Source organism: Elephas maximus, chromosome 11 (assembly GCF_024166365.1).
Source record: "Elephas maximus indicus isolate mEleMax1 chromosome 11, mEleMax1 primary haplotype, whole genome shotgun sequence".
Taxonomy (NCBI): Eukaryota; Metazoa; Chordata; class Mammalia; order Proboscidea; family Elephantidae; genus Elephas; species Elephas maximus.
The window spans coordinates 65,153,941-65,160,430 of NC_064829.1; the positions used below are offsets into that span (position 1 = coordinate 65,153,941).

A 6,490-nucleotide genomic window follows, 5' to 3' on the forward strand; every position below is an offset into this window, starting at 1 on the left:
TAATTGGATCCAGCTTTCACAGAGCTTATGCTGGACAATACTGCCCCAACCCAGGGGGATATTATTCTTTTCCTCACTACCATATAGGCTTCTCCCAGCATTCTCTGTCAGCAGGAAAGTAAGCAGTGTCAAATCTGAACTCCGATGAGCCAGATCGAAGTTATCTCAAAAATATCGCGACAGAAAATATCTTTCCACGACATGGACAACCCATATCCCAAGTTTTTTTTTTTTTTTTAAGAAAAACAGTGATTTCAGTAGGAGTGCTGGATCATAAGGTAGAGTTCAAGCATCCTTTTCAAATATATTTGAATCTCAATGCCAAGGACACTGAATTAATCTCAGTGTTTGATCCTAAAGAAGGCTTGGGGGAAAGGCAAAGAAGTGGTTAAAAAGGTCCATAAGAATGCAAAACATATCATTTCATTAAGCTATGAAATGAGAGTGATAGGATATCAACACGATAATGAAACAACAGAGGAGGTTCCATCATCCCGGGTCTAGAGAACACATGTAACAAATGAAATCTGGATAAAAATATAACTGTTTATAGCAGCTCTAGAGAATTAAAAAAATCACTCATGCAACATATTTTGTTTTCATGTATCGAACTGGTTAAATTTAGAAAATTGTGTTTGAAAACAGTAATTGAGAAACAAACCTGAAGAACAACTCTGTCAGCCTCAGGAGGAGATAACAACACTATCAGCCTTCCCACAGAAGCACCAGTGAAGACCCAGAAGAGGAAGCATCACAGCTGTAAGAAACCTGGGATTTGCAGTCAAACTCTTACCAGAACCCTGGAGGAAGTGCTACTAAATAAGAAGCAGGTCAAACCAGATTGGAAAACACATTTCACGACCCACCAGTTCTGTACCTCCTTGAAAAATACGCCCTCATTGTCCACCAAGATTCAGCAATTCGACGTCTGTGCCAATCACAAAACTGGACAGCTGCCTGTCCACCATAAGGGTGCTTCTTTTTGAAGCACCTGCCCTCCATGCCAATCAATACCTCTCTTTACACCTCCGTTTGAAACAGCAATGGTAATATTAATGATAACAGCAGCTAATATTTAAACTTTACTATGCACTGCGCTCAGTGCTATAGAAATATTACCTCATTCGAAGCTCACAACACTCCAAGAAAACAGTGCTATTATTATTTTAGTTTTAGGAAAATGAGTTTTAAAGATATAAAATAGCTTGCCAAAGTTCATAAACCTGGTTAGATGTAGAACTAGGGTGTGAACTCAGATTCCAAGGCTCTAGATTATACCATAGCCCTTGTAAGATAATTGTCAAGAACTTCAGAGAAGCTGGGAGTAGCACTTAGCATCATGGGAAATATCACCCCTCTAAATGATATGCTATATGAGGAGGCGTGGACAGAGAAATTGAGTGCTCTAGTAGCGTTGCATACTGGGAGTTTCCATTTAGCAGTGCATGCTGGGAATTTCTGTTTTCACCTCTGTACACTCCATCTGCTCAGAATGTCAGAACTAGGAAATATGGAAAAACGTTTCCATCTCAACCCAGAAGAGTCACCCCGTAAATGAAATCTGGCTATATCTCTAAGAGATGTAACCAGCAGCAGAGAGCAAAGCCAAGAGTAAATAATGCAACTTTTCTATTTGAGGACAAATCAGAAAACAAACATGAAAAACGAGGGGCAATTTTTTTATTGTGCTTTAAATGAACGTTTACAGTTCAAGTTAGTTTCTCATACAAAAATTTAAACACACATTGTTATGTGACCCTAGCTGCTCTCCCTATAATGTGACAGCACACTCCTCCTTTCCACCCCGGATTTCTCGTGTCCATTCAACCAGCTCCTGTCCCTTTTTGCTTCTCATTCCACCTCTGGACAGGAGGTGCCCATTTAGTCTCATGTGTCTACTTGATCTAAGAAGCACTCTCTTCACGAGTGTCATTTTATGTCTTATGGTCCAGTCTAATCTTTGTCTGAAGAGTTAGCTTCAGGAGTGGTTTCAGTTCTGGGCTAACAGAGAGTCCAGAGGCCATGTCTCCCGGGGTCCCTCCAGTCTCAGTCAGACCATTAAGTCTGGTCTTTTTACTAGAATTTGAGGTCTGTACCCCATTTCTCCCTGGCTCCATCAGAGGCTGTCTGTTGTGTTCCCTGTCAGGGCGGTCATTGGTGGTAGCTGGGCACATCTAGGTCTTCCAGTCTCAGGCTGATGGAGCCTCTGGTTTATGTGGCCCTTTCTTTCTCCTGCACTCACATTTTCCTTGTGTTTTTGGTGCTCTTCATTCGCCTTTGCTCCAGGTAGTTTGGGACCAATTGATGCATCTTAAAAAGCCGTTTGCTAGATTTTAAGACCCCAAACACCACTCACCAAAGTGGGATGCAGAAGTTTTTGTTAATACACTTTGTTATGCCAAATGACCTAGAAGTTCCCTGAAACCATGGCCCCAAGACCCTCACCCCTGCTACTCTGTCCCTCAAAGTGTTTGGTTGTATTCAGGAAACTTCTAAGCTTTTGGTTGAGTACAAGGTGAAATTTGGGGTGGGGGGGGTGATCATTACAAAAACTCAGAGGATGAACAGAGTTCTGAAAAATATGTGTTATAAAAACTAGAATCTGGAAAAATGGTATGGAATTCTCATTTAAATAGAGGACAACCTGGCCTCCATGATGCAAAAAATGAACATCACTAAGGAGGTAACTAGTCAAGGTAAAATGTCAGCAGAATGAGATTAAAAGTGATATAGGTCAGACAGAGAAGGTTTCAGGAAAGTCAGAAAACTAATAACAGAATATAAGACTACATCAGAGGTATTAAAGAGTATAATTGACACAAATCAAGTTAGTAATATGGAAGACAAATTTTAGTAGTTATCCTAGAATTTAGGCAAAGATAAAAATGATAGGAGAAAATATAAAAACGTAATAGAGATCAAACTTAAGAAAACAGAACAATTGGCATAAGCACAATACCCAAAGTGATAGTTAAGAAAACTTTCCTTCAGAGAAAAAAAGCCAGAGTATGTAGACCAAACAGCTCACCTTGTTCCAAGAAAATCAACGGAGAAGAAAAAAACCACGTGAACTCATCCCAAAAATGTATAAACAAGATAAAGTTTAAAATATTACACATTTATAGACAGAAAGAAAGGAATTCTGGTGGTGCAATGGTTAAGTGCTCAGCTGCTAACCAAAAAGTTGATGGTTTGTAACCCACTTAGCAGCTTTTCGGGAGAGAGACCTGGCGATTTGCTCCGGTAAAGATTACAGCCTAGAAAGCCCTATGGAGGAGTTCTGTTCTGTCCCATGGCGTCGTTATGAGTCAGAATTGACCCAAGGGCACCTAACTACAACAATGAAGGAAGAAGCCAAGCTAGCCTCATACTTTGTCAAAAATGCTACAAGACAATGAAGCAACAACTAACACACTTTAGGAGAACAAAGTTGTAAACCAAGAATATTCTACCCAGGCAATGGAGTAATGGAATGGAGAGATCTTAGAGAGGCAAAGGGTCTGGTAATGTATCACCGACTGCATTTCTTTTAAATCAGAATTAAAGTGAAGAACTCAACTCAGGGGAAGTCACACTACAAAAGGACTGTCTTATGGGATGCTACCTCAGAGAACCACAGCCAAATGAACTAATGAACCTACAAGAATTGTTGGAGGCTGACGCAGGCAGCCTTTCTCTCACTCTGGATAAACCTTAAAACACAATTTTATATGAATTGTTAGCTTAATTATTCATATTATGAAATCATTCTGGAAGAGGAAATCAGAAATTCAAATAAATGTAAGTACTATTATGGAAAAAAAAAAAAAAACAACCTATCAACCCCCCCAAAAAAAAGACTCAGGGAAAATAATTTTGTGGTTGCCTTGGATGGAGTTTTTTATTTTTATTTTTTTTATTTACCACATTTCCTTTAATAAGCTCATATTTAATATACTTAAAAAAATAAACTACTTAAAACAGAAAATAGCACTTTTAGAATTCATCCCACTTCATCTAGAAGGATCAATATCTTTGGCTTCATTCTGCTGGTGTTAAAGCTTTCCAAGTATCTATTTTAAAGAAGTAGGACACTGCTCTGGCTGGCTGTGTTCTCTGCAGACTGAACGGTGTGTGAAGAGGGGTGACTAGATGATCTCCTGGGCCCTTATTCAAAAATGCAGTGACAACTCTGATTTGGGAAACTTGGCCAAACAGGGCCAATCCCTCTGGTCAAGCTTGCTCTGGAAGGCACATCTCCTTGACTGTGGTGTATTTCAGAAGCTTGCTTCCTCTAATTTGTCGTCGCTGTTGTTATTATATAAGTTTTAACCCATTTATTATAGACTAGAGATGTTTTGAAGTCCCTAGATGTTTTGGAGTCCCTGGGAGGTACAAATGGCTAACACACTCAGCTGCTAATTGAAAGGTTAGAGGTTCAAATCTATCCGAGGTGCCTCAGAAGGAAGGCCTGGGGATCTACTTCTAAAAAATCAGCCATTGAAAACTCTAGAGTGCACCAGATTTTACTCTGACACACAGGGGGTCACCATGAGTTGGAGTCAACCCCACAGCAACTGGTTAGAAATATTTCAAGTGGTGGAGCTTCTACTGATCTTTCAATTCCTTCAGTTTTCTGATGGCTGATCTCACCATGACTGCAGGGATGGTGGTATAGGTTCAGGCATCACTAGCTACTGCTTTCAGGCAGTAACCACAGTGTCAGCTTGTCTCTTCATTTTGGTTTCACAACAGAAGGAGCATGTGTACTTGGTCATCCTGGCTGATTTCAACTTTCTTCACCATTTTCCTGAGGGAGGTGCCATAACCGGTGCTGTATTTACCAACTATTCCCACCTCTTGGTGCATCGAGTCCTGTCGCTGCAAACTAGTTCCAAGTCCAGAGAGTCCTCTGATTTTTTCAATAACTTTTTTTTTTCCTAATTAAAAAGTAGTCCATACTTAGGACAGAATATTTGGGAAACTCCAAAAACAAAAAAGGAAAAAAGAGAAAATCTCTCATAATCTCATGGTTCAGAGTCAGGATTTTTCATTTGTGAGATTACTTGGAAGCAAGACAGTTAAAGTAGGATGCCACGTCTCAAGGGGCTACCACAGTTTCCAGGGCTCCACTTTGGGAAGGAGACAGAGAGACTTAGCAAGCTGCTGCTCAAGAATTTGAGGGCTTCTCCCCTGAGTGGTCCACCACTCCACCCTAAAGTAAAACCAGTAAGGTAACACCCATGGACGCACTTTGTAAACTCTCAAGGATTGTACAAATGTTATTGTAATTATTCTCAGGAGAAAGAACGTTAGTCTCTTGGTATTGTCATGATTGCACCAAAGGGAATCGTCATTTCTTCTCCCACGAGGGTTCAGCAAGGCCGTGGTTGGTCCTGGCACACGCGTCGTCTGCAAAGCTGCTGCTCTGCTCACAGCTGAGCGCACTTAGATATGGCGCCCTTATTTGTTTTGACCTCAAATAAAATCATAACTTCAAATGCTTCAGTTTAAAGCACACCACAGTCGACAAGACTGGCCTCCCGGAAGAACGTCACAGGAGCGCGGCATTAGCGCAAGCTCACGCACTGTCGTACCCATGTTTCCTTATTGCTGTGTGTATCGTGGCCCTGTCAAGGTGTAAAAGAGGTTAAAGTCTCTTGAGAAAGGGCTGAAGAGGAAAAGTTGTGAGGTGTCAGGGTGTGAGGTGTCAAGGGCATACAGAGATTTTGACAACTCCCTCTCCTGGCTTCACGCCCCCTCACATAGGGCTCTTAGTCTGGGATCCCCTATTCTGGACACTATTAACGTTTTACTACAACTCTGCAGTGAGAGTATCATTCGGTATTTCAGATTTCGCCGGAGTGCTAAAAAAGGGGGAAATGCGCTAAGCCAGCAATAAGCCACAGAACTAATTACCTGGGAAATTCATGAAAAGACGCACCTGGCTTGGGTGGTACACCTGAATGTATGTAATCACCCAGATCACAACAGTCTTTAAAAATAATGAATAGGAGCGATCAGCAAGAGAAGAAAACTCTCCTAGAAGAGCGTAGCTCCCAATAAAGAATGGTTTTATTAAGAACCAGTAACACACAAGCTTCTCCATGGGGATATGAAAATAGAGAAATTTCATTTCCCTCCCATACCCTTTGCATCATTGGTTAATTCTACAGAACTTTGATTAGTGAGACTACCTTTAAAATGTCAAATTGTGATGAATTTCTATATCAGATATGCTTAAATTGGAACCCATCTTGGGCATTGTCAAGTCTAACAACTTTATATTAGAGTTGTTATATTAGGAAACTGAGGCCCAGAAAGGGTGTGTCACCAGCTGTTAAGGATTGAATTGTGTCCCCCCAAAATGTGGGTCAGCTCGGCTAGGCCATGATTTCCAGTATTGTGTGGGGTCCACCATTTTGTGATCTAATGGTATTATCCTATATGTTGTAAATTCTAGCCTCTATGATGTTAATGGGACACGATTACAGGCAGTTATGTTAATGAG

At 40.8% G+C, this 6,490-nt stretch overlaps 1 pseudogene; it reads right to left on the bottom strand.

Annotated features, from left to right (window-relative positions):
• Positions 1 to 4,562: 4,562 nt before the first annotated feature.
• LOC126086132 (60S ribosomal protein L37a-like) lies at positions 4,563 to 4,848 on the bottom strand (annotated as a pseudogene).
• Positions 4,849 to 6,490: the final 1,642 nt, after the last annotated feature.